The sequence below is a fragment of the Giraffa tippelskirchi genome, chromosome 6 (assembly GCF_054371585.1).
Source record: "Giraffa tippelskirchi isolate mGirTip1 chromosome 6, T2T-mGirTip1v1.2.pri, whole genome shotgun sequence".
NCBI classification, from domain to species: Eukaryota; Metazoa; Chordata; class Mammalia; order Artiodactyla; family Giraffidae; genus Giraffa; species Giraffa tippelskirchi.
Window position 1 is genome coordinate 10,048,731 of NC_137280.1, and position 25,578 is coordinate 10,074,308.

A 25,578-nucleotide genomic window follows, 5' to 3' on the forward strand; every position below is an offset into this window, starting at 1 on the left:
GACTGCAGCAGGCCAGGCCTCCCTGTCCATCGCCAACTCCCAGAGCCTACTCAAACTCATGTCCATTGAGTCAGTGATGTCATCCAACCATCTCATCCTCTGTTGTCTCTTTGTCCTCCCACCTTCAATCTTTCCCAGCATCAGGATCTTTTCCAATGAATCGGTTCTTCATATCAGGTGGCCAAAGTATTGGAGTTTCAGCTTCAGCATCAGTCCTTCCAATGAATATTCAGGACTGATTTCGTTTAGAGTGGACACGTTGGATCTTCTTGCAGTCCAAGGGACTCTCAAGAGTCTTCTCCAACACCACAGTTCAAAAGCATCAATTCTTCAGAACTCAGCTTTGTTTATAGTCCAGCTCTAACATCCATACATGACTACTGGAAAAACCATACCTTTGACTAGACAGACCTTTGTTGGTAAAATAATCTCTCTGCTTCTTAATATGCTGTCTAGGTTGGTCATAGCTTTTCTTGCAAGGAGCAAGGGTCTTTTAATTCCATGGCTGTAGTCACCCTCTGCAGTGATTCTGGAGTCCAAAAAAGTCAAATCTCTCACTGTTTCTGTTGTTTCCCCATCTATTTGCTATGAAGAAATGGGACCAGATGCTATGATCTTAGTTTTCTGAATGTCGAGTTTTAAGCCAACTTTTTCACTCTCTTCTTTCACTTTCATCAAGAAGCTCTTTAGTTCTTCTGTAAGAACTTCTTTAAGTTCTTCTGTAAGAAGAACTTCTTTAAGTTCTTCTGTAAGAAGGTAATTGAGGTTAAATAAGGTCAGAAGAACCTTAATCCCATAGGACTAGTGCCCTTATAAGAAGAGGAAGAGGTGCCAAAGTTTTCCCTCTTCCATGTAAGGGCACAACAAGACAATATCCAAAGAACTTTCAACAGAATCCCATCCATGTTGGCACCCTGATGCACTATGAGAAAATAAATTTCTGTTGTTTATGTCATTGTCCTCAGGCTATGTTACTCTGTCAAAGGTTGTGCTCTTCCCCCTTCCCTCCAATTTCACTATCATCAGGCTCTGTTCTCTGGGAAACTGAGGCTAAGACACCATATATGTGCCAGTGACATTCAAATATTAATATATATATATATATATACCTTTAAAAGCCATATCTCTCTCAGACTCCAGATTTGTATAACTATCTTCTAGACGACATCACCATTTGGATATCTAATAGACATCTCAAAATTCCTGATCTTTTCCCTCCACAGTCCTCCATATCTCAATGCAAAGCATCTTTATACTTAAAAGTTTCTGAGGTCAGAGTTCTTGAAATTATCTTTAACTCCCCTCTTCCTTTCATACACTACATCAAATCCATCACAAAATCTTGCTGGGTTTACCTTAAAATATATCCAAATTCCAATCACTTCCCACTGCCCTCATCCTGATCTGAGCCACCATCATCTATAGCTTGGAGTATCACAATAGTCTGTTAAACGCACTCTCTGTTTCTATGATGATTCCTACCCCTTACAGTTTATTTTTAACACAGCAGCCTTAGGAGTTCCAACTAAAGCATAAGTTAGTATGTCATTCCTCTTTTCCAAATCCTACAAGGGCTCCTCATTTCAATTGGTATAAAAGTCAAAGTAAGATATTAACAAGGCCTTTACAATTTGACACTAACAGCAGGAAGAATAGAAAATATCATCCTATTTCCTAAGAAGGGAAAAATTCATTCATAAAGTGATATTTTAACAGAGATCTGAAGGAAGTGATCTGCAGTCCATGGGGTCGCAAAGAGTTGGACACAACTGAGCAACTGAACTGAACTGAAGGAAGTGAGGGAAAAACGTCCTAGGCACAAAGATATCAAGTACAAAGGTCCTGGGGTAAGATATTGCTTGATATTCACAGAAGCACCAAGACATCAGTATGGCTGGAGGGAGCCAGCAGGAGAGAAAGCATCAGAAAATGAGGTCATTGGGGTATCAGAGAACCCGATCGTGTAGACTCTGTTGGAGAACCTTGTAGGTCAATGTAAGGATTTCAGATTTTGCTCTGAGATGGAACCTTTGGAAGATTTTGAAGAACTGAGTGATAGGATCTAATTTGAGATTTCTCAAAAGTATTTAAGACCTTCCCTGGTAGCTCAGATGGTAAAGAATCTGCCTGCAATGCAGGAGACCCAGGTTTGATCCCTGAATCAGGAAGATTCCCTGGAGAAGAGAATGGCTACCCACTCCAGTATTCTTGCCTAGGAAATCCCAGAGGATCGGAATGGACAGAGGAGCCTGGCAAGCTACAGATCATAGGGTCGCAAAGAGTCAGACATGACTGAGTGACAAAAGTATTTAAAAGGATCACTCTGAAATCTGTGATGAGAACAGGGTACAAGGGCAAAAGCAAGGATGCTAGTTAGGGAGGGGACTGGTGTTGGGATCTAGACAAGAAGCATTGGCTCGAGCCAGAGTAACAGGAAGGACATGAGTTTTTAAAAATAGTGTAAGATTCTGAATTTATTTTCAAGAAGGAATCAACAGGATTTTTGGGAAAAGATTATATCCTCCTTGCTCACCAAGGAATTCCCAATGCCTCGTGATCCATCCAAATCAGGCACTTCTCTGTGAAATCTAGAATCTTATGTGCACTCAAGACCAACCTTACCAGGCCATGCTGTGCGTCTTTCTCAAAATCCGGGAAACTTTTGTTCATATCTGGCATTCTGCCATCTGCTTCACATTTTAATTTCTCTTGTACTACTGGCAGCAAGTCTGGGAAAATATCTGAATATCTGTAAGTTTACATGTCTATAAAAAAAAGTCTATATAATTCTTCTGCATTATCAAGAAATTGAATTCCTTTTAAATGCAGATTTTTCTTCCTTGTTTAGCTTAAATTCTGTGTATTCTTAATAGCATCTTTGACCTTTCCTGTTTGTACCAAAAATGGAAGCCATCTGCAAGGCAGTGGCCTTACCACTCTGCATTAATATGACTTCATTATTTCATGAAAATTCTGTCAGGATGTTTTCTAAGAAAATGAAGTTGCGTTGCTTTTTGTCTCAATAACATTCTGACAATCCATTTCTCCAAGCAATGAACAAGTATACTACACTCATCAGTTAGTCACTCCTTCCCCAGACAATAGGCCTCCCAAGCAGACTCACTGCACAATTGTTTACCCTTTAAAATCCACCTGGCCATCCATCCTGAACAGTTACATCATGAATTTTGCCCAGTATCAATCAGGCCCTGCTGTTGAAAGAATGACTCCTAAAAACCTCACAAACACCCCTTTTTTTCCCCTCTTTCCTCTACACCAGTTGTCTTCCTTACTGCTTTGTTTTATCAAAGGTGTCTTCTTGGTGTCTTTTCAGGAAATGTCAACAGTTGATGGATTTTTATTCCTTTTTAGAGAATATGGAAGTCAAACAGAGCTACAGTAATTTCTTTTTCCCTCTATCATCTTAACATTAAATCCTCTGGTAATGAGACTATCTGTTCTCTCCTTTTTGGTTTTAGGGGACTTATTTTTCTATCTTAGATTCGCTTAAGGCTTTTTAACCTTCCATACATTGTTTCTTCTTTCACTCCTAATCCTTCATCTCCTCACCTTCCAATGAGAGAAAATACTGCCTGTATCGCAAGAAAATGAAGAGATTAAGCAAGATGCTACTTGAGAATATAGTGAGTGAAGAGAGTGTAAGTCACTCAGTCGTGTCTGACTCTTTGCCATCCCATGGTCTGTCCATGGAATTCTCCAAACAAGAACACTGGAGTGAATTGCCATGCCCTCCTCCAGGGGATCTTCCCAACCCAAGGATCGAACCCAGGTCTCCTGCATTGCAGGCAGATTTTTTACCACCTGATCTACCAGGGAAGCCCCTAAGAATATAGTTTGCTATGCAAATATCAGGGATAAAGTCCTCCTTCATTTTCCCATAGCTCTTTGCATTCTATCTCTAATTTAGTACCTACATGTGGCTCTTTCTCTTTTACTGTAAACTTTGAAAAAGTAAGAGCTGTTATCCTTTTATTTATCTTAAAACTTTGCACAGTATGTGATCTAAAAGTTGGTTCTCTACAACACAGGGCAGAGAGAAAAGAGGCCAGATCAGGCAAAGGCAAGGTCTACAGATGAAAAAACAGGCAGATGAGTGTTCAACAAGCTTTGACTAATGTCAGAGACCAGAAGGCAAGTGGGCAGGTGCTGAACCAAGGTTAAAATCAAAAGTCCATACACAGAGGCAAGTGGCACTAATTAACTTTTGGGGAGCAACAGCCTTGTCATAGAGAGGCCATGCCTCCACAAAGGGCAGATGTGTTCCTGAACTGCCCTACCGTGGTCAGAGTCCAAGTTTCATTTTTAGAGCTGCTTTTCCCTCCCGAGTATCCTGTTCTTCTATGGTCTCTGGCTATGAAAAACCATTATGTCAACTCGTCAAAGTTCCCTTTCTGATTTTACTACAGAATCCAGCTTTATCCAAAATTTCCTCCTTTACCATTAGGAACTCTAAGGTAACCAATTCACTTTTTTAGAATATCCCACAACAGGTGATTGAAAAAGAAGGCAGATTTACCTAGAGTCACTGGTGAGCCAAAGGACTGTGTCTAAAAAGTAGCTAAAGGACAGGTGTCTACATAATGTCTGGGCCTCTTCATTCTGCCAGAGGACATCCATTTATTCTGGCTCCTATTCAAACTGCTTTAGACAGAAAAACGTTCTGCACTTTCCCTAAGAGGCATTGTAGTACCATCAGATCAGCAAGGTAAATTTGTGTAACCCAAAGACACACATTTTCAGAGGAATGCCGTCTTTCTGTGAGCTGATGCCCTCTCACTTTTATTTTTGAGCATAGTAAATAGAAAGAAGATGAGGAGAGGATGGAATTTATTTTCACTACCAAACACAAGAAATGTACTGCAGAATTTGCTCTAAGTTCTTTTCAGTTGAGAAGCTTTATTTAAATATATTATTTTGAAATTAGGAATCTAGCAGCAAAACTAATTATTTACTGATATATGCACACACACACCTAAACACACACCCTTAAAACACCTTTCTATGTATTTCTCAACAGTATTTCTAATCCAATGTTATAAATTCAGATGCATCTAGAGATAAGGTAATGTTAATATTAACCAACAGGGAATAGTAAAGACCATGACAAACCTGAGAGTACATGCTCTGCCTAAAAATACTCAGATTTATTTTTCACCAGTACTATTTTTGGTAATTAAAGCTATCACTCAGTTCAGTTCAGTTGCTCAGTGGTGTCCAACTCTTTGCGACCCCATGAGTTGGCTTCAGCCAACTCATACCAGCTCATGAAAGTCCATGTCAAATCTTCAGGAATTTTGCAAACTGATTTTTAAACCATTAGTAACTTGATATTGGTCATAGTGATGGTATTTACATCATGGAAGTTCAGTTCAGTTTAGTCGCTTAGTTGTGTCTCTTTGCGACCCCGTGGACTGCAGCACGCCAGGCCTCCCTGTCCATCACCAACTCCCAGAGTGTACTCAAACTCATCTCCATTGAGTCAGTGATGCCATCCAGCCATCTCATCCCCTGTCATCCCCTTCTCCTCCCACCTTCAATCTTTCCCAGCATCAGGGTCTTTTCAAATGAGTCAGCTCTTCACATCAGGTGGCCAAAGGATTGGAGTTTCAGCTTCAACATCAGTCCTTCCAGTGAACACCCAGGACTGATTTCCTTTAGGATGGATTGGTTGGATCTCCTTGCAGTCCAAGGGACTCTCAACAGTCTTGTCCAACACCACAGTTCAAAAGCATCAATTCTTCAGCACTCAGCTTTCTTTATAGTCCAACTCTCACATCCATACATGACTACTGGAAAAAAAGCTATCACTAGCCATATTCAAATAGAGAGTTCAAGTTTGTGTTACCTGCAACTAACCTCTATCAAGACTCCACATTCTGTTTTTCTGTCTCTGTTGCTCTAAATGGACCATGAAAACACCTCACTTTTTGTCTTCCATATAGCAAAACATTCTTGGAGACACATCATCACAATACAAATTCTAATCTCTGAAATATTCTCGTTTTGCCTCCAAGTGTTAGAAATAGCATTCTATTAGCTGGCCTCCAAAATATTATAGGAGACATACTCAAGTTACTCACATAGCTAATAATAACTATAGGTAACTTTTATTAAGCGCTTATTACACACTAAAAGTGAAATTGTTTCTCTCCCCATATTTAATAAATAATAGAAATAGTGAACAAAGGGAAGATCTGATGTATATAAGCCACAGTTCAACTGACTCATTGTGAAAATACATACAACATGCATGGGCAACAATCACTACTATTTATACAGTAGCCAGTTTAGACTTAGCTATTGAGTGTGTATGTGAGAGAGAGAAAGAGTATGATAACAATCGCCAGGTAATTTTATCTTCCAGTGTGTGAATATGTGTTTGAACAAACAGCCGACTGGCATGTAGTATTACCCACTACACATTCAGCTCTCATTATCTCTAAGATCTCTCGAGAGGCTTTGCAAAGATATTAAAATCCTATTATTTTTATGTTAATGTAATATTTAAAATTTCTTTCTCAAGTTAATGAAATAACTAATGAAAGTTATTTTTCCCTTAATGAGTGATTCTAATTGTGTGATAATATGTGGCTCTGACAAGTCAGAAGTGAGGCAGAAGAATCCAGAGTATTAGCACTTCATGGAAAGTTAGTCCAGTCTGCAATGTTCTTATTAGTGAGGAATAATTGTTTGAAGCAAATATGTTGAGTAACAAGTAGACACAAGGTTGCCATGTTATTCAGTTCAGTTCAGTCACTCAGTCGTGTCCGACTCTGTGACCCCATGAATTGCAGCACGCCAGGCCTCCCTGTCCATCACCAACTCCCAGAACTTACCCAAACCCATGTCCGTCGAGTCAGTGATGCCATCCAACCATCTTATCCTCTGTCGTCCTCTTCGCCTCCTGTCCCCAATCCTACCCAGCATCAGGGTCTTTTCCAATGAGTCAACTCTTCGCATGAGGTGGCCAAAGTATTGGAGTTTCAGCTTCAACATCACTTCTTCCAATGAACACCCAGGATTGATCTCCTTTAGGATGGACTAGTTGGATCTCCTTGCAGTCCAAGGGACTCTCGAAGTTGTTATTAAGGGCCTAGAATTCCTTTTAAAGTTCTAGGAAGAATGAGTATAAAAACTCACCTTCTAGAGCAAGGAGAGACAAATTTTGCTGTGAAGGACAGACAGTATACTAATATTTGAGACGTTTTTGGCTATACAGTCTCTGTCTTGATTACTCAACTCTGCCTTTGCCATAGGAAAGCAGCCCAGGACAACAGAAAGAGGTAACACATAAATAAGCAGATGTGGCTATGTTCCAATAAAACTCTAAGGATGCTGAGATTTGAATTTCATAAATTTTCCTATGTCACAAAACATTGTTTTTCTTTTGATACTTTACAATCATTTAAAAATATAAAAACATTCTTAGCCCATGGACTATCAACAAACATGCAGGGGAACAGATCTGACCCACAGGCTATATTTTCTTATATTAACAACCCTAACACCTAAACTTTTCCTTCCTTGGAGAAGGAAATGGCAACCCATTCCAGTATTCTTGCCTGGAGAATCCCAGGGACAGTGGAGCCTGGTGGGCTGCCGTCTATGGGGTCGCACAGAGTCGGACACGACTGAAGCGACTTAGCAGCAGCAACACCTAAACTTAGAGTGACTGAATAAGATCTTCTTTGGATTAAGAAATTCGAGGAAGAGACAATCAGAGTTAGTATGGCCTCATACCTTTCCCTTCCAGCATTCTCTTATGTTAACTTCCCAGCACAACTGAAGGATAGAAGGGACACCCACCCTCCTTTCTACTTGAGGCTCTTCCAATTAACCATCAGACCCTGAAGAACCTTCTCCAGCCTGATCTTACTCAAATCTTCCTTCTCATCTAAGAAGGTTAAAACATCACTGAGGATGTATCCAGTTTAATTGTAAAGTTAGATACATGTTTTTGAGGAGTAATTAGCACTATGGGGGAAAAAATGCTCACAGTATGTTAAGTAAAAAGATCAGAAAACCACAGGCATATATATGATAGTATCCCAACCTTTCGTTGATTAATTTTGAAGGTGGTTTGAATTTTATCTAGATTATTCTCATACTTTTCAAAGTTTTAATTAATTATTTAAGAGAGAAACATATGATGCAGCTTCCTTTCTAAATATCATCCAAACCCTTAAAGCGATCTCCCTCGCATGTGAGGCTTCCACTAACTCTGATTTGTACCTCCTGACCTTAAATCCTGATCCTTAAGTCTCATCCTCTGTCTGAAAATAGAATCTCTAAAAAAAAGCCACTGTAAATAACAGCTGTGGCTCTGAGGGCTCTTAGACTGTCCTAGGGAAGTGAGGCCTTGTTAAAGAGAGACTTTTAAAATCACTTTGTCCCTGACATGAATGGCTTTATTATTTAGCCAAGTTACCTGATAATTAACACAGATCAACTAATTAAGCTGACATTAGTGTCACCTGATGCTTGCTCTGAATCCTGGCTTTTCAGTTAAGTGAAAATTAGAGCCCACTGTTTAAATAAATTTGAATGCCAATAGATAAAGCAGGGCAAGAATTGATTCAAAAAGTACTATGTTCAGTGGATTTATTAATGCTTCCTTCCTAAATTGATATGAACTGAAAAGGAAGGGGAAGGCATCAAACTTAGCTACCCGGATGATCAAGCATTAGAGTAGGTTAGCATTTACAGAACTGAAGTAAAATTAAGCAACACACTCTACTACTTAAAAGGCCCTAGTCCCACAGTCACTTCTTAGGTATAATATAAACTGGACAGAGTTCAGATGCATTAGCTCATTGCTTTTGCTATACATTCATCTCACATGCCCTGTGTTCTTGGGATCAGGTTTCAGATAGCAGTGAGGGTCAGAGCATAAATTGTAATACCAGCATGATGAGCTAGTTTTAAACATAAGACTAAAATTTACTTGGTGTGTCTTAGATTAAGGATTTAGTGCTCTGTGTTGACTTGTGTAGTCTGACTTGAGTGCACAAAAGGAAATTTTAACCCGAAACTCAACCACGCTCTCTCACCCTTTCAATGTTGTTTAACCTACTAGTTCATTGGTCTCTGCAACTTTGGTCTTTTCTCTCCTCTCACCCAACCTATCAGCATATCAGCATAGTTCTGATCATATCAGTCCCCTGCTCCAAAATTCTTCATGTGCTCCCCTCTGCTGACTGAATCTTTTTATAATAAATGCAAGGCTTCCCCAGTGGCTCATCAGTAAAGAACTACAATGCTGGAGCCACAGGAGATGCAGGTTCGATCCCTGGGTTAGGAAGATTCCCTGGAGAAGGGAATGGCAACCCCCTCCAGTCTTCTCGCCTGGCAAATCCCATGGACAGAGAAGCCTGGTGGGCTACAGTCCATAGGGTCGCAGAGAGTTGGACATGACCGAAGTGATTTAACATGTACGCAAGACTTTTTACAATTGGCCCTAACTTTTCCAGATTGTTTTCTGCTATTCATATATGCATAGCCCAAGCTTCAGTCTTTCCCAGAATATGCCTTAAACTTTCTTTCCAGTCTCTTCCTTCTCGTGTTAACCTATAATAATAATAAGTGATAATAACAATAATAGCTACCATCTATTTACTCTTTACTAGATATGCATAATTTTCTAACAACTTTACATACTTTATCTCATTTCTATCCTCATAACAATCCTAATAAAGCAGGTATCATATCCTTACTTTACAGATGAAGCTTGGAGAAGTCAAGCACCTTGCCCATAATCACCTACACAATTTTTAGTGGTGGAAGGCTTCAAATACAGACATCTGAATTATATGGCCATTCACTTAACCATTGCATTATACTACCTCCTTCACCTTGCTTTCTTCCAAATGTCCTTACTACCCATCTCCACATAACCACACACACACACACCCATGTCACAAGCTCATGGAAATTCTACCCATCCTTCAAGACCCACTCCAAATGCTAGCTACCTCCTGCATACAGTCTTTCCTGATCCCATCCCTCCTGCTTTAGGTGTTCCCCCTCTTCCAAAGCTCCAGAATATGTCTTTTCTGCCTAAGAATCCCTCAGGTTTCGACAGCTGGAGGGATCAAGGTAAAATCATTTATTTTTAATAATAAAATTATAATGACTCCAAATCCTGTCCCGTGAATCACAGGGAGTCTATTTTTCTACCAGTTTCCCTCCATATATAATTTCTGGGAACTACATAGAATAATTACATGCTCCAAATCTATCTTATGACCCATGTTCTGAATGACTGCTATAGCGGAACTCTCCTGGGATCTCTTCAGGGTGTTTTCTCTTCCCATGGTAATTTGTTTCAATGTTGACACCAATCCACTTTGTTGACTGTCGTGCATGTGTGCATGTGAAGTCCTTTCAGTTGTGCCTGACTCTTTGCTATCCTATGGACTGTAGCCCGCCAGGCTCCTCTATCCACGGGATTCTCCAGGCAAGAATACTGGAGTGAGTTGCCATACCCTTCTCCAGGGGATCTTCCTGACCCAGGAATTGATCCCAGGTCTCCTGCATTGCAGGCAGATTCTTTACCGCTGAGCCACCTGGGAAGCCCCTTGTTGACTATTAATTAGCTCCCCACAAACAAACCACCAGGAAAACCTGTTGATCGAGCAAAACTAAGTTTATTAGACTTACTGCAATGGTGAAGATTAACACCATGACAGTATCTTAGTAATATCTCCAAGATGGAAGTCAGAAGAGGACATTTATAGAATTCAGGGATGTGGTTTAAGGGAGAATCTTTTAAGGTAGAGAATGATTGGGATTAGACAAATTTTATGACATAGTAATTTTGGATTGATGAATATAGCAACACACATCTTGAAGCAAGTAGTGATAAATAAAATATTATCTGATTAGTGAACTGTTGCCTAAATAAGCAACTTTTCATCCTGATAGAACTGTTTATCCATGTGACCAAACTCTTTGTCCAGATCTTCAAGAATTTCCTGAAGCAAGCAGTAAAGTTATTTATTGGTTTACAGTGTTATCTATTGAGGAAGAATTCCCTAGAACCATGAGGTCATGCTGACATAGATGATCTCATTTCCCAAGGTCTCACCAGCTCCTAATTCATTGCTAGACTCTGCTATGGTGTATGACACAACTTTTTGAGTTCTCACAGGACTACAGAGATACAGAGCAGAGAGACCCACTTCCGCTCTGAATAGCAGATATTTTTGGAGCTCAACAACCCTAGCACCAACTCACTGCAGAGTCACTTTTTAACCCCTCAGAATAAAAGAACGAAATGAATGCAAAGGTGGAAATTTCTGAAGACTAATGGGCAAGGTAGCAGCTGGGGAAACTAAAGAGAAATCATTGATTTTTAGGACATCAATCATGAGTTGCCACAATATTGTGTTGTTGAAGGCTTTGTTATTGTTTTTCTGTTTGAAGCTCTCTGGTAACATTTCCGAAGTGACGTCCTCAAGTTCACATTTATTTATGTGGGAAGCCCCGGCAGGCTGAAAGGGGAGATTGTGGTCGAGTAATCTACCCAATATGTGATGATTTTAGAATTCTGTACTGCGAGGCAACTCCCATACCCCTTTCCACCCCCAGCCTTGTACATGTACCCCAATGTGGTGCTTTTTTAATACATCCACTGAAGTATACCTGATGACAGAAAGTAAACTTTTACCTTGCTGCTGGTAATATTACTACTTCAGTTCAGTTCGGTCGCTCAGTCATGTCCGACTCTTTGCAACCCCGTGGACTGCAGCATGCCAGGCTTACCTATCCATCACCAACTCCTAAGCTTGCTCAAACTCATGTCCACCGAGCTGGTGATTCCATCCGACCATCTCATCTTCTGTCGTCCCCTTCTCCTCCTGCCTTCAATCTTTCCCAGCATCAGGATCTTTTCCAGTGAGTCAGTTCTTCACATCAGGTGGCCAAAGTATTGGAGTTTCAGCTTCAGATCAGTCCTTCCAATGAATATTCAGGACTGATTTCCTTTAGGATTGACTGGTTGGATCTCCTTGCAGTCCAAGGGATTCTCAAGCATCTTCTCCAACACCACAGTTCAAAAGCATTGCTTCTTCGTCGCTCAGCTTTCTTTATTACTTCTTCAGCGGAACAAAAAAAAAAAAATTTTAACTGGGATTTCTAAAAACCACTCCCATAGCACCAAGTTTGAGAGACACAGTCTTACATTTATCAGCTTACTTGTTCTACTTGGAAAGGTTAAGATGCTGTTCTTATAGCTGCTGACATAATAATTGTCCCCCAAAGTGGAGTTTGTAAGAACTTTCTTTAAGAAAGAATGAACCTCCTCCCTGCATGATTGAGGTTCAACATCAGCTTGCTTTTATTTTTAGTTTTTATTTTATATTATCTCTAACTGCCATAAACAAAGGCGCACAAGCGCAAACAGGCACGTGCGTGCGCACGCGCGCGCACGCACGCACACACACACACACACACACACACACACACACACACACACACACCCCTTTCAGATTCTGTAGCCTCAGGCCAGCGAGGCTGACTGAAAAGTCCTCTAAATGCAACCTCCCCTTGGAGCAGCAGAAACAGGCATCACCTTATGCTCTGTTGCTCCCATCGTAGTGAGCTGGAGTGAGGATGAGGAAGGATTAGGTGAAGGGGAAAGGGAATCCCAGACCTTCTCTCTGGAGGCCCTCTACTCAGAGACCCTCTAAAGCCCTCCAGACTGTTAAATCAGACCAGGCCTCATGTTTCCGGGGTGTAATGAAAGCTGCAGAAGTAATAGAAACATCCTTGCCACTGTCAAAACTAATCTGCTAATAGGAAAGTTTGTGGCAAGCCTTGAGTAGCTCATATCTGTGAGGAAACCGGTTTCCTATTTAGAGAAAATGGAGCCGTTATTCTTAAGCAGAGAGATGCCTATTGTGTGGGTAATTACAGGGAGGCCTGGCTGACCTGGCAATGAGGTAGTGTCGCTAAATACCTGAAGGCAAGGGGAGCCTGAAATGAAAGCAGAGGCCCCATCTGCCAGGCTGTAATGATTGTGCTATTTGGAGGCAGAAAGGTTTGTCTGGAGCAGCTGGTTTCTCTCCAAGTGACCTTTTAGCATTTCTGCTTTTGCCGTCTGACAGATGTGTCAAGTCAATAATTTCAAAAGCCCCTGAGTAAATAACCAATTGTGAGCAAGGATGACCCAAAGCAATGACAAAATGGCTGCACGCGGCGCATTATGGAGCATAATACCAAGGGATGGAACCTGGAACATTAGCAGAAGGGGGAAAAAAAAACACATTTTAGTCTTTATTTTTGACTAAATGGCTCTCCTACCCATACATCAGTTGTTTTTGAGTTGGAGGTGCGGGGAGAATAGGGAAATGTGGGTGGACGGAAGGGCCTTGTGGGGGCGCTGGTCGGCGGGGCGCGGGCCCCAGGTGGCGTCTGGGCGCGGGAACGGGCCCCGCGCTCGCTCCCTCACGCAGCCGGGAGGAAGGACCGCAGCTGACGAGCACTGCGGACGACGGCGGCTGAGGAGAGGCGACTGTGCACCCAGACCAGATCTGACGGTGCCTGAAGTCTTGCAAAGAGTTTTCACAGGCAACACAGGGGTCTTATCTGGGAACGAAGGGGACAGGGTATTTGGGAGCCAAAGCTTGAAAGGATCCAGTGAAGCAGGAGTGAGTGTCATGGGAGCTCTCCTGCCCGTGATTCCTCCTCCAAGGGCGTACACAACGCCTGGAAATCTGGTTTAGCCAACATATTCATATTTTCCCCCAGGCTTTCTAAACCCTCAACTGCTCTGCGGGAAACATCATCAAACTAAGGTGAGAAGAACCACCCACTCTCCCAGACACTGAATCTGCTAGGGGGTGGGAGTGGGGGGGGCTCATTTGGGGTAGATGCTTCTGGAATCACATTTTATTTGACATGGGTCTTCAAATATTCTTTCAATTTTCCTACATTGGACGTGTTAGGAATTTTCTCCACCACCCCCATTTTTTAATGAGCTACATAAATTCAGGTTAAACTGAATGTCATCCTTCAGAGGCAAAATTCTTCCAGAGACAAACCATTATTGGGAGAGAATTCATGAAGTAAGATGAGCTGTGGTGTGCTGAAGCCAACTCATACCAGCTCATGAAAGTCCATGTCAAATCTTCAGGAATTTTGCAAACTGATTTTTAAACCATTGGTAACTTGATATTGGTCATAGTGGTGGTATTTACATCATGGAAGTTCAGTTCAGTTTAGTCGCTCAGTCGTGTCTCTTTGAGACCCCATGGACCACAGCACACCAGGCCTCCCTGTCCATCACCAACTCCCAGAGTCTACTTAAACTCATCTCCATTGAGTCAGTGATGCCATCCAACCATCTCATCCTCTGTCGTCCCCTTCTCCTCCTGCCCTAATCTTTCCCAGCATCAGGGTCTTTTCAAATAAGTCAGCTCTTCACATCAGGTGGCCAAAGGATTGGAGTTTCAGCTCAGCATCAGTCCTTCCAATGAACACTCAGGACTGATTTCCTTTAGGATGGACTGGTTGGATCTCCTTGCAGTCTAAGGGACTCTCAAGAGTCTTCTCCAACACCACAGTTCCAAAGCATCACACTATATACATCAGGGCTCTTTCCCCTCAGAGAGCTGATTGTTACACGTTTACCAGAGCACTGCTGGCACAGGTGAGTCTGAGCACTGGAGATACTTCCATTTGGCCATGAGGTCCAGCTTCTTCTCTCCTTTTCCAACTTTGTATTGCTTATTCTCAACTCATTCAATACCAAAGCTGAGGCTGATCAATGACATAATATTAACTCATTCAAAAGAAGTTTGAGAATGCTTAAGGATTATGGTTATATTCTCTATTTTTAAGAAAAATATTGCTTGCACTTTAAATTCAAAATACCTCAAAAGAGCATAGAGTTCTCCACATTTGGCTTTATTTCTATAACCTTAGTCTGACTGCTCATCAAAACAAAGCTTCTGCTCATAAAATGCCCAGGATACTCCATGCTCATTCTTGACATCAAACCTTTGCTCATTTATGGATTCCTTGTCAGAACTGCATGACCCTGTCCTACTACCCAACTAGTCCTACACCTTCTTCAAAGCCCAACTTCAACCCACCTGCTCTAGTTCTTCTCTCATAGCTCTAGTCCAAAGGATTTTTCTCCTTTTATCTATAACTTCCATGTTATTTTTTTTGCTTCTACCTCTTACTTTGACTCTTAATCATACAATTCACTCTCTTGCATTTTCACTTTGTTCCTTTCTGTAAGAATGTCTTGTCTACTCATAAAGTATTACCTCTTAAAGACCAATGATGTATGTTACATAAGATAGTATATACCTTCCCCAGGTCCTAGCCCAGCCCTGTCTACCACATGGTAAGTGCTTCAGACAGTATTCTCAACTCTCTGAATATGGACTGTTTATAGATACTGCCCCCTGGTCCTCAACTCTCAGAAATCCTGATTGGGTTACTTTGTTGTGTCTATAAACATTTCCAAATGGTTACAAATCCACCTACTTTATTGCTAGCCAATCCAGAATTCCTGGGGGATTTTAACATACAACCCTGGTAGCTCAGCTGGTAAAGAATCCGCCAGAATCCGCCTGCAGTGCAGGAGATCCCAGTTTGATTCTAGGGTCAGGAAGATCCTCTGGAGAAGGGATCAGCTACCCACTCCAGTATTCTTGGGCTTCCATGGTGGCTCAGTCGGTTAAGAATCTGCCTGCAATGTGGGAGACCTGGATTTGATTCCTGGGTTGGGAAGATCCACTGGAGGAGGACGTGGAAACCCATTCCAGTATTCTTGCCTGGAGAATCCCCATGGACAGAGGAGCCTGGTGGGCTTCAGTCCATGGGGTCACAAAGAGTTGGATATGACTGAGCAACTAACCCTTTCACCCTCTATGGTTGAGAAACATTACTTAAAAATTATATGAATGAATGGGTGAATGGATGACTTTAAAACTAAATCATACAAAATAATTATCAACACCTCTTTTTTTTTTTAACCAAGGTTGATGCACAGCTAACTGAAATGGAATGCTATGGTCATCAAGGCCCTGATCTTGACCATGAGCTCCTTAAGAATAAGTCATATTTGTAACAAGATCTCCATTTATCACAGTGTCTGGCACCAAGTACATACATACATACAGATGATTGGCGTTTCTAGTTTATCCACTTATATTCCTCCCACCTCACCAACCTGGCTGGTAGAACCTTCCAGATCTCAACTTAGACAAGAGCAAAATAAGGAAGTTTTTGTTGTTGTTTTAAAGCTATGTTTTTTTCAATAATAAGACAAAGGAATGGATAAATTAACTACTTGATGAAGATGATGAAATAAAAAAGCAGAACGATTGTCTCTTGTTTGCTTTTATTTTTCCTCCACAAAAGAGAATGATATTCAGACTGCAATGGATGAAGCACAAATCTTAGGAGAGATAGAGAGTGTCTAGCAGCTTTAAAATGTGTTCAAGTCCAGATGCATTACATCTAAGACAATTAAAACAATTTGCAGCTGTTATCACAGCTGCTAGTGTCCTGGGAAAAAAAAATCAGAGGGAATGGGAAAATTGCCAAAAGATCAGAGCTAAGCGAATGCCTTAGATTTCAAAAAAGGGAATTTTGTAATCCAAAACTAGATGAGTTTGACTTTCATACTCAGCAACATTCTAAAGTACATTCTTCACCAGATAATTTGTATGCACTTAGTAGGGAAAGAGCTGATCATTAGGGAGAATGAGGTTGCCAAAAATAATTCAGTGCAAACGATTTTTATATGATTACTATATTAGAAGGAGAGTAGATAGAAAGAATATCACAGGCAAAATTCATTCAAAAACTAGTCATGATTGATTCAAAGGCAATGTATTGAGTCCTTTGAGTTCATCCGCAGAAGTCTTAATGATGAAATGCCCAGCAAAATGCAGTTGTTGGCTTCAAGGGGATTTCAGTCTAGAGGGAGAGAAAGAAAACAAGGTCATTCTTCATGGGGTAAAACATGGGTATAAGACAGAAAGGTGAAAGGAAAGTCTTAGATGAAGGAAAATAATTGACGAGATTAGCATCTCAATGAGGATCAGGACAAAGAGAAATAAGAGGACTTATTTCTCAGGTCAAAAGAGAGGAAGTCTGGTCACAGGGGACCAGGAACATGGAAGATGAAGAAAACAGGTGAAAAGCTTTATGACAGTGGGCATGATGGCTTAAGGAGCTGCAGGAAGTTCAGGAAGACAGGATATAGAATTCGAAGTGTAGTGTGAGGCATGAAGAGAGAAAGGCAGGAGAAACAGGCAAAAGTCAGACCTAAAAGTCATGTTAAAGAGTGTGGACTTTATTCTGAGAGTACTGGAGAACTTTGGAAAGAAATTAAGCCAGGAAATTCACATTGATTTCACCAAGACATTTAATAGTCTCTCATGGACTGCAAGGAAATCAAACCAATCAATGCTAAAGGAAATCAACCCTGAGTATTCATTGGGAGGACTGTTGCTGAAGCTGAACCTCCAACACTTTGGCCACCTGATGCAAAGAGCCAACTCATTGGAAAAGACCCTGATGTTGGGAAATTAGAAGGCAAAAGGAGAAGGGGGCAGCAGAGGATGAGATGGTTAGATAACATCACTGACTCAATGGACATGAATTTGAGGAAACTCAGGAGACAGTGGAAGACAGAAGAGCCTAATGTGTTACTGTCCATGTGGTCACAGAGAGTCAGACACAACTTAGTGACTGAAAAATAACATCATATTATTGTGGATACTGTGGAGAACTATGTACTGGGTAGCAATAAATTGGGTAGACTTGTAACCATTTGGAAAAACTGTCCTATTAAATATCAGTGCATAAAATTGTTAGCAAATAAGAAGAACTGTGTTATCATTTTTCTACACCCTTTCCTTAATTCTACTTTATTCAGCAAATGTGTCAAGAATTGAAGCAAAGTCTTTTCACAGGTGATACAAAGCTAAGAAGAAAATAAATGTGTTGTTCAACATTATCAAGATCTGGGAAGCTTTCAGCAGGATAGGATGAAGGGCCTAACCCAGCAAGATAAAATTTTAAACTGAATTATGTTTAAAAAATAATCTATTGTAGGAGAATAAACTGTGCAAGTCCCACTTTATAATACTTCATGTGAAAATACAAATTCTAAGGTCAAAAAAAAGCTATCATATTAGAGGGCTCTGTGACCCTCTTTCCAGAATTAAAAAAAAAAAATGCTGTTGGTGATACTGTTGTATTTGGATCAAGGTGGGCAATGGCTCCACCAGCTCATGTTGGGAGAACTATGTCCACTTCTAGATCCTGATATTCAATGTCAAGGTATCTGACAACCTTGAAGGTACATGATGTAAAAAGTGGTATAAAGATATATGCTAAAAAAATAAAATTAGAGGCCCTTAAATTTTTAAAAGATTAATTTCAAAGGATTAAAATAGGGCCACTAAGTGAAATCTCTATATAAGGTAAATAGTTTTAAAAAGAATAATTTAGGGGGTTGAGGGAATTGTAGGGCATTGGGTGACTAGAAGTTTAGAATTTATAAATAGAATGGGCTACCTTATGGCTTGTGATCTTCCCATCACTAGAGAAGTTTACACCATCCCTCAGAGATGTTTGCTAAAGATGTTTACTCAAGATATTGGAGATGTCCACCTAGTTTGCTGGGGATATTTAAAAGGGAATTTTTGAACTGGAAGAAATGTTTCACTCTTCTCACTTTGAGACTCTATTAATTTATCATAACCACACCTACCTCTATGTCACTAAAGGACTAGTGGAGAATACTGACTTATACCAATTTTGCCAATTTACATTCATCTTTGCCTTCTTTAATCTAGTAGTTAACCCACAATTTCAGGAATTGATTCCTCCTTCTATTGGACGTTCTTTTTAAAAGGTCCCAAACATCTCTTCGTCAGTCATTATGTCCTTTTAAAACTTCAGACACGTGGGTTGCCACAGATGTTGCAATATAAATAAGCAAGGATATCAAAGCTTTGGGCGTGACTTTTCTTCTAAGGAATTTTGACACAACCCAGGACTTCCTTTCTATACACCTTAGTCATGAGCCATGAGTCGCCTTCTCTTTACAAGACTCATGCCACTGTTACATGCTTTTTGAGAAACAAGTTTAAGAGTGGCTCTCTAGTCACCTCTGATCTCCCCATTGGAGCATAAATTCCAGCCCAGCCACTGGTATTTGTCAGGGCCACTCATTTCAAACATCCCCACCCCCTACCCCCCATTTCAAACTATCCCTGTGCCACTTCTATAGCTTTTAACCTACAGGGTCCTCCTTCTTTGAAAACTTTTCAGTGCTCAAGGCTACTGATGAATTTTACTTTGGCCTCTGAGGATAATCTTCCATACCCATGACCTTGGAATTCCATTATAATACAGACTATAATACAAAACCACTGTGTTTAAAGAACTTCACTCCATGAACTCAGCCCGACCTCCATCCCTTCCTCCTTATTCCCTTGCTGGTAACCCTGCACAAGGCTTCAGTAGTTGCTCCAGAAGAGAAGCCACGGCAATGGGAGGCCTGAACACCACCCTTAAGAAAGCCCATGAGCAGCAGTGAAGACCCAGAGCCCCCAAAAATATATAAATAAAAAATTTGTAAAAAAAAAAAAAAAAATCTACGCAACACGATATTCGGTCAAATTGTATTGTCTTGGTAAAATTCCAACACTGGTCCCGGCAGAGATCGCAGTTGACTTTCCTTTCCATCACTACAACCTACTTAAACCCTTTTTTCTTCTTGAAATATTGATATACAACCCCTCCCCACACACATACACACAATACTATAACTTTATTGAAGAAAAACTAGTTTCTCTAAAAGGAAAATAGTATCTGCTCTATTTGTTCTTTCCTTGTTTCCTCCTCAATCTATTGCAGCCGGGATTTCTGCCACAGCTGTTCGACTAAACTGGCTCTCACCCTACTGGTTGATGAATAGGATGGACGGGTTCCTGTGCAATTATTTCTTTATCTCCTTCCAATGTTTGTCCTTGTTGATCATTTTCTCTTTAAAATTCTCTTCTGCCTTAACTCAGTATTTTCCTCATAACTGACTGGCTTTTCTTCTTTAAGTTTTCTTGTCTCTCTGTAACAGCCACTTAAAAATTGATCTTTACCAAGATTTTACTCCCAGCACTTTACTTATCTCATGGCTCATGCTTTCCCTTGGGTAATCTCATCCACACACAAACTTCAACTAACGCTTGCAGGTGGTGACATCTGACCTCTAGGCTCAACGTTTCTGCTTGCATATGCAATAGGCTTATGACTTCAAACTGACCAGAACTAACCTCATCATTTTTCTTGCCCCAACCCATCAAAAAAAAGAAAAAATTGAGGGAAAAGTCCTTTTAAAAACCTATATTGTATTGGCTTTACCTCTCTGCCACCACTTTCATTCTGACAATGAATGGCCAAGATATAAAATAATAGAATATTAAGAATATTCAGCAGATAGAGACTAGAAACTCTGTTCTTAAAAAGTACGCAAAAACCAAGTTAGTGTTTCTTCAGATTCCTACCGTTATTAAAAGACATGAAATCAGAAGAGGAGCTATAATCTCCTGCAGTTGCTGGTCCATAATTGATTTTTTTCAACAAGCAAAAAATCACACCCCAAACTGGAACAGACACACAAAACTGTAGGAGTTCAGATGTTCAGTTTAGAAAGGGATTTTGTGAATAAGTCGTGTAGGCTGAAGCTCACTAAATTCCTCCTATCTTGGCATTTTACATGACAAAACAATATAAGCTGCTGTGTTTCAAACGAAAAAAAATCTTTAAAACTCCCCTAGTACTCTTTCTATAAACACAGGTGAATTTGTTGTCTGAGGTACTCTCCTTCCTTTCACGAGTGAGGCTAAAATCTTCTTGGATAAGGTCAGCGTATTTTTTTCTGCTGTGAATCCTCAGATGTAGGCTGCCACCAGAAAATGAAGTCATAAAAAGGAAATCCCAGACCAGGACTGCGTATGCCCAAGTATCAAGCATCTCAGCATATGTACAGAGTGCAACCCTGTTATTCCACACCTGGTGCTATGCCAGTGTGGATTCTAGAAGCAAAGAAATAAACAGTTATTTTGACTAAGCAGTATTATCTGTTGGCCTGCAGTAAATTTGCTCGAAATTCTAACAACTTCCCTGCATAGAATACCCACCCACCTAATATTTTTCCTTTAGATGAAATCTTATAATAACAAATCTGTGATTACATTTCCTATTTTCATTTTTTTTCCAAGAACACTGTTGGCCTCTACTGTATAAGAACCATAGTGCATCCATCTCCGTTAACGTTGTCACATGGGTTTTATAAAATCATATTACAAAATGTGGGTCAGTGATCACTGAGTCATGTAATTTATCAAGACAATACCCAGATGCACTGCTTGACATTCGTTTTACAGAGACGCAATCTACTGGTATAAACAACTCTGCAGTGCCTACCTACTGTTCTTCAGAAGCAAAGGCCATTTGCAACTGGGGTAAAAAATCAATATACAGAGTTCCACCATCAAATATTTAATGTCCCTATAAGATCAGTGAAAACTGACAGCACACCTCCATTTGATAATACATCATCTCCTCAGCTTGATCTGCTAATTATGTCTCTGCATTCAGAGTTTTAGAACCAAAAAGGATTTTGTCTTCACACCCAACCCCCTGATTTTGCCAAGGAAGACCCTGAAGTACATAGCACAAGTACAATATATAAGGACAAGTAATTTGCCCAATAGTTAGTGATAAAGTCTAGAATTCTTTTCAAATTTTGTCTATTACATTGTTTCTCTATTTCCTTAATCACATTATTGCATACATGCCTGCTGAGTTGCTAAGCCGTGTCAACTCTTTGTGACTCCATGGACTGCAGCCCACCAAGCTCCTCTGTCCATGGGATTTTTCAGGCAAGAATACTGGAGTGGGTTGCCATTTCCTCCTCCAGGGGGTCTTCCCAACCCAGGGACTGAACCTTCATCTCCTGCGTCTCCTACATCAGCAGGCGGATTCTTTACCACTGAGCCACCTGGGAAGCCCAGTCACACTGTTAGGATAGAATCAATTTCTTAATCCCTGTATTACACTTAACTAAATCATTTTTTAGTACCTGTTCTATATCAGGTACCAAAATAGACATTAGAAATAATAAAGGTGTTTCTCCCCTATGTATAATTAACAATACCACCAAAGAAGGACTTTAAGAAAGACAGGAGATAAGATGCAATTGTTCCTTACCTTTATGACAGCTTCTTCTCAGTCTTATTTGCTGGCATCTCTTCCCTTGAAGAAGGATTACTGCATCTCTACTGGATGTCTTGCAGGTACCCTAAGCTCAGCATGTCCATAAGTGAAGACATTACCTACAACCCTTTTTGAGGTCCTTGCTGGAGATAACAGTCACAACTCCACAATGCAAGTGCCCTATTTCACCTGTTGATGGTGGTGTCTGTCTCTTTTACTAAAGTTCAAACTCCTTAAAGGCAATCCTGTGGCTTTTCATCTAGGTATACTCAGCACTCAACATTTCTCTTGGGGCCTGGTAGATATGTAATAAATATTTATGGAATAAATAAAACCATTTTCTGTGCATCAATCAAAACAAAATCCTGAGTATATCCAATTAGTTTATAAGCCCTATACATTTTAGTCTCTTAAATATGTCCCAAAGCTATATCTTCCTCTTTATCAAAACACTGCCTTGGTTTAGGTTCAGTTATGCTTTGCTGAGGGCATTGTCACTTCTCCTAAATATTCTGTTTCCAGAATAGCCCTTTCCCACTCAATCTTATACACAGAACATTCTAAATAAAACTCGACTCAGATTCTACTTCTTCTTTGCTTAAAAATCCTTTCGTGGTTCCCCATTACCCAAGGGAAGAACTCTGATGTACGACACTTATTGTGGTCTTTCTCCTTCCTACCTGTTTATCTCTCACTCTTTGCTAGGCTCACAACTCACACTCCATCCACAATAAATGTCTGCCATTCCTCTCTGCACATGGAGCTCCCTTTGCTTAGAATGCCCCTGGCCCATCTCCACTTGACAAACTTTTACTAAAAGCTTTAACTAAGAGCTTATCTCTTGAGTTCATTCCTCCCAAGCACACTTCAAAGTTCATTCTTGGCACTCCCAACAGTGCCTTATAGAGTTCTATTTCTATTATAATAACCATGACATTTAAATTCCTGTGTGTGTATTTTTCCTCCATTGGACGATGAATTACCTTAGGAGTTAGGGACTGAATCTTTTCCACTGTGTAGTCTCAGTGCTTAATAAAGCTTCTGACATGTAGAAGGCATTCATTAAATAATAATGATGGTTGTGTAATAATACACACAGCCTTACAGCACCCCACAGTTTTAAATTTTCCCACGTGTGCTTTCAATCAAGACTTCAAGTTGTTTTGTACACATTAGTATTACTAGAGGCAATTTATCTCCCTAAGATATATGGGAGACTGAACAAATGGCAGAGAAAATGGCCAATAGACCATGGTACACACTCAGATATATCTTTCCATCTGGAAAAGGGTGAGAAGTGGAGAGTAGAATGAAAGGAAAACGTGGATGAAAGAGGGAGAGGGGGGAAAAGGAGAAAAAGAGAGGTTGAGTTAATGCCAGCAGAATCCATTACCCCTCATCTCTACCATGGGAGCCCTCATCATCAATTTCCTCACCCTTTTTAATGTCTTTTAACTTCTCTCCCTTTCTATAATTGCCACAGATAAGCCAAATCTGTGGATAATCTCTGAACTTCCTTTTAACAAAGAGTTTCAGTATTCGCCTCACCAGGTTATAAGAAGTGCCTAAAAGCAAGTCCAACGCAAGCGTTAGAACTTGGTCTCTGTGGCCGCTCCTCCTCTGTCACATTTAGGCATAACTCCTACCAAATAGTGAAACTTCAACAGTCTACATCACTGGGCCGTGACCCATCAAAGGAAGTACTGCTATGCTAGTACACAAATGTTAAAATTTTGCATCTCAAAATTACCTTTAGAAAACAAAGTCCACACTAATGCGGCCATGGTAATCAAACAATGAAGATTTTTGAGTTCTGAAAACCATGCATGCGATAAATTCTTCATGGTTCATAAAGAAGCTATAGATTCTAATATTTTTTAAAGCCAGCAACACAAACATTATGACACCAGAAACTTCATTTTTTTCATCTTCATTATGTCAAGGATTCTGGGAAGATGGTGAAGTACAAAGCATCAAGAATCTGTCTCCCAGTCAAATACTTGCAAATGATGAGTCTAACAAGGGTTTAATTTCCAAAATATACAAGCAGCTCATACAGCTCAATATCAGAAAAACAACTTACTCAAAAAACGGGCATATCTAAATAGACATTACTCAGAGAAGACATACAGATGGCCAATAGGCACATGAAAAGATGTTCAGCATCATTGGAAAAATGCAAATCAAAACTACAGTTAGGTACCACCTCACACTGGTCATAATGGTCATCATCAAAACGTCTACAAAGAAAAGGAAACCCTCCTCCACTGTTGGTAGGAATGTAAATTAACGGAGCCAGTATGGAAAACAGTATGGAAGTTCCTTAAAAAACTAAAAGTAGAGTTACCATATGATCCAGCGATTCCACTCCGGGGCATATACCAGAAAAGATGAAAACTCTGATTAAAAAAGATAAATGCACTCCAATGTTCAGCAGCCAAGACATGGAAGCAACCTAAGTGTCCATCAGCAGATTAGTGGATAAAGAAGATATTATATATGTATAAATATACACATATACGTGTGTGTAGTAATATATATAATGAACGCTGCTGCTAAGTTGCTTCAGTCATGTCCAACTCTTTGCGACTCCATGGACTGTAGCCTGCCAGCCTCCTCTGTCCATGGGATTCTCCAGGCAAGAATACTGGAGTGGGTTGCCATTTCTTACTCCAGAATTAGTGTTTTAGAATTCTAGTTACAAGATGAAAACAGTAATGGAGACAGATGGTGGTGACGGTTGCACTATGTTAACGCATTTAATGTCACTGAACTGTACATTTAAAAATGATGAAGAGTTAAATTTTATATTATGTGCAGTCTATCACAATAAAAAAATTAAGATGAGAAAGAAAAAACAAACTATGTTATATTAGGTTATAGTCCAGTTGCAAGCTGAAGAATGTAAGTCACTTTCCAAGATAGTTTTTGCGTCCTCCATGGGGACTTGAGTTGATAAATTTCTGCAAACACATTGGAGGCTCAAAGCAACAGTCTGAGCAAGATGTATGTCTTTTGCATCCATCATGTGGTAAGCTGAGTTTCCCAGGCTGACCTCCCTGCTCTGATTCTCTGAAAATATTGGCAGGCAAATAGTCTAAGGTGGAGCTACAACACTGCAGTCAGCCAGAACATTGAACAGTTAAGCAAGATCTAAAGTAGATCATTCACCTGCCTATTTCCTATGAGAACTTTAATAAAGAAGCTTTCCCTTCGAGTTTAACATTGTGCCTTTTTGAAAGCTGGGTAAACTTTCCAGCTCTCACCTCTAGGTGGCATCAAATATGACCCCAATCCCTAAACAAG

The 25,578-nt window shown here is 40.3% G+C and overlaps 2 long non-coding RNA genes across 2 annotated transcripts in view; both read right to left on the bottom strand.

Moving 5' to 3' along the window:
- Positions 1–25,578, bottom strand: part of LOC145509025 (uncharacterized) — a 236,036-nt gene that overhangs the window by 55,150 nt on the left and 155,308 nt on the right. The window lies entirely within an intron of this gene.
- LOC145509027 (uncharacterized) lies at positions 16,360–23,288 on the bottom strand. The gene is made up of 4 exons (XR_014055799.1): positions 22,267–23,288; positions 21,855–22,075; positions 20,824–21,089; positions 16,360–16,959 (listed from the first exon to the last, which is right to left on the bottom strand). It is a non-coding gene; the product is annotated as an uncharacterized LOC145509027 (long non-coding RNA).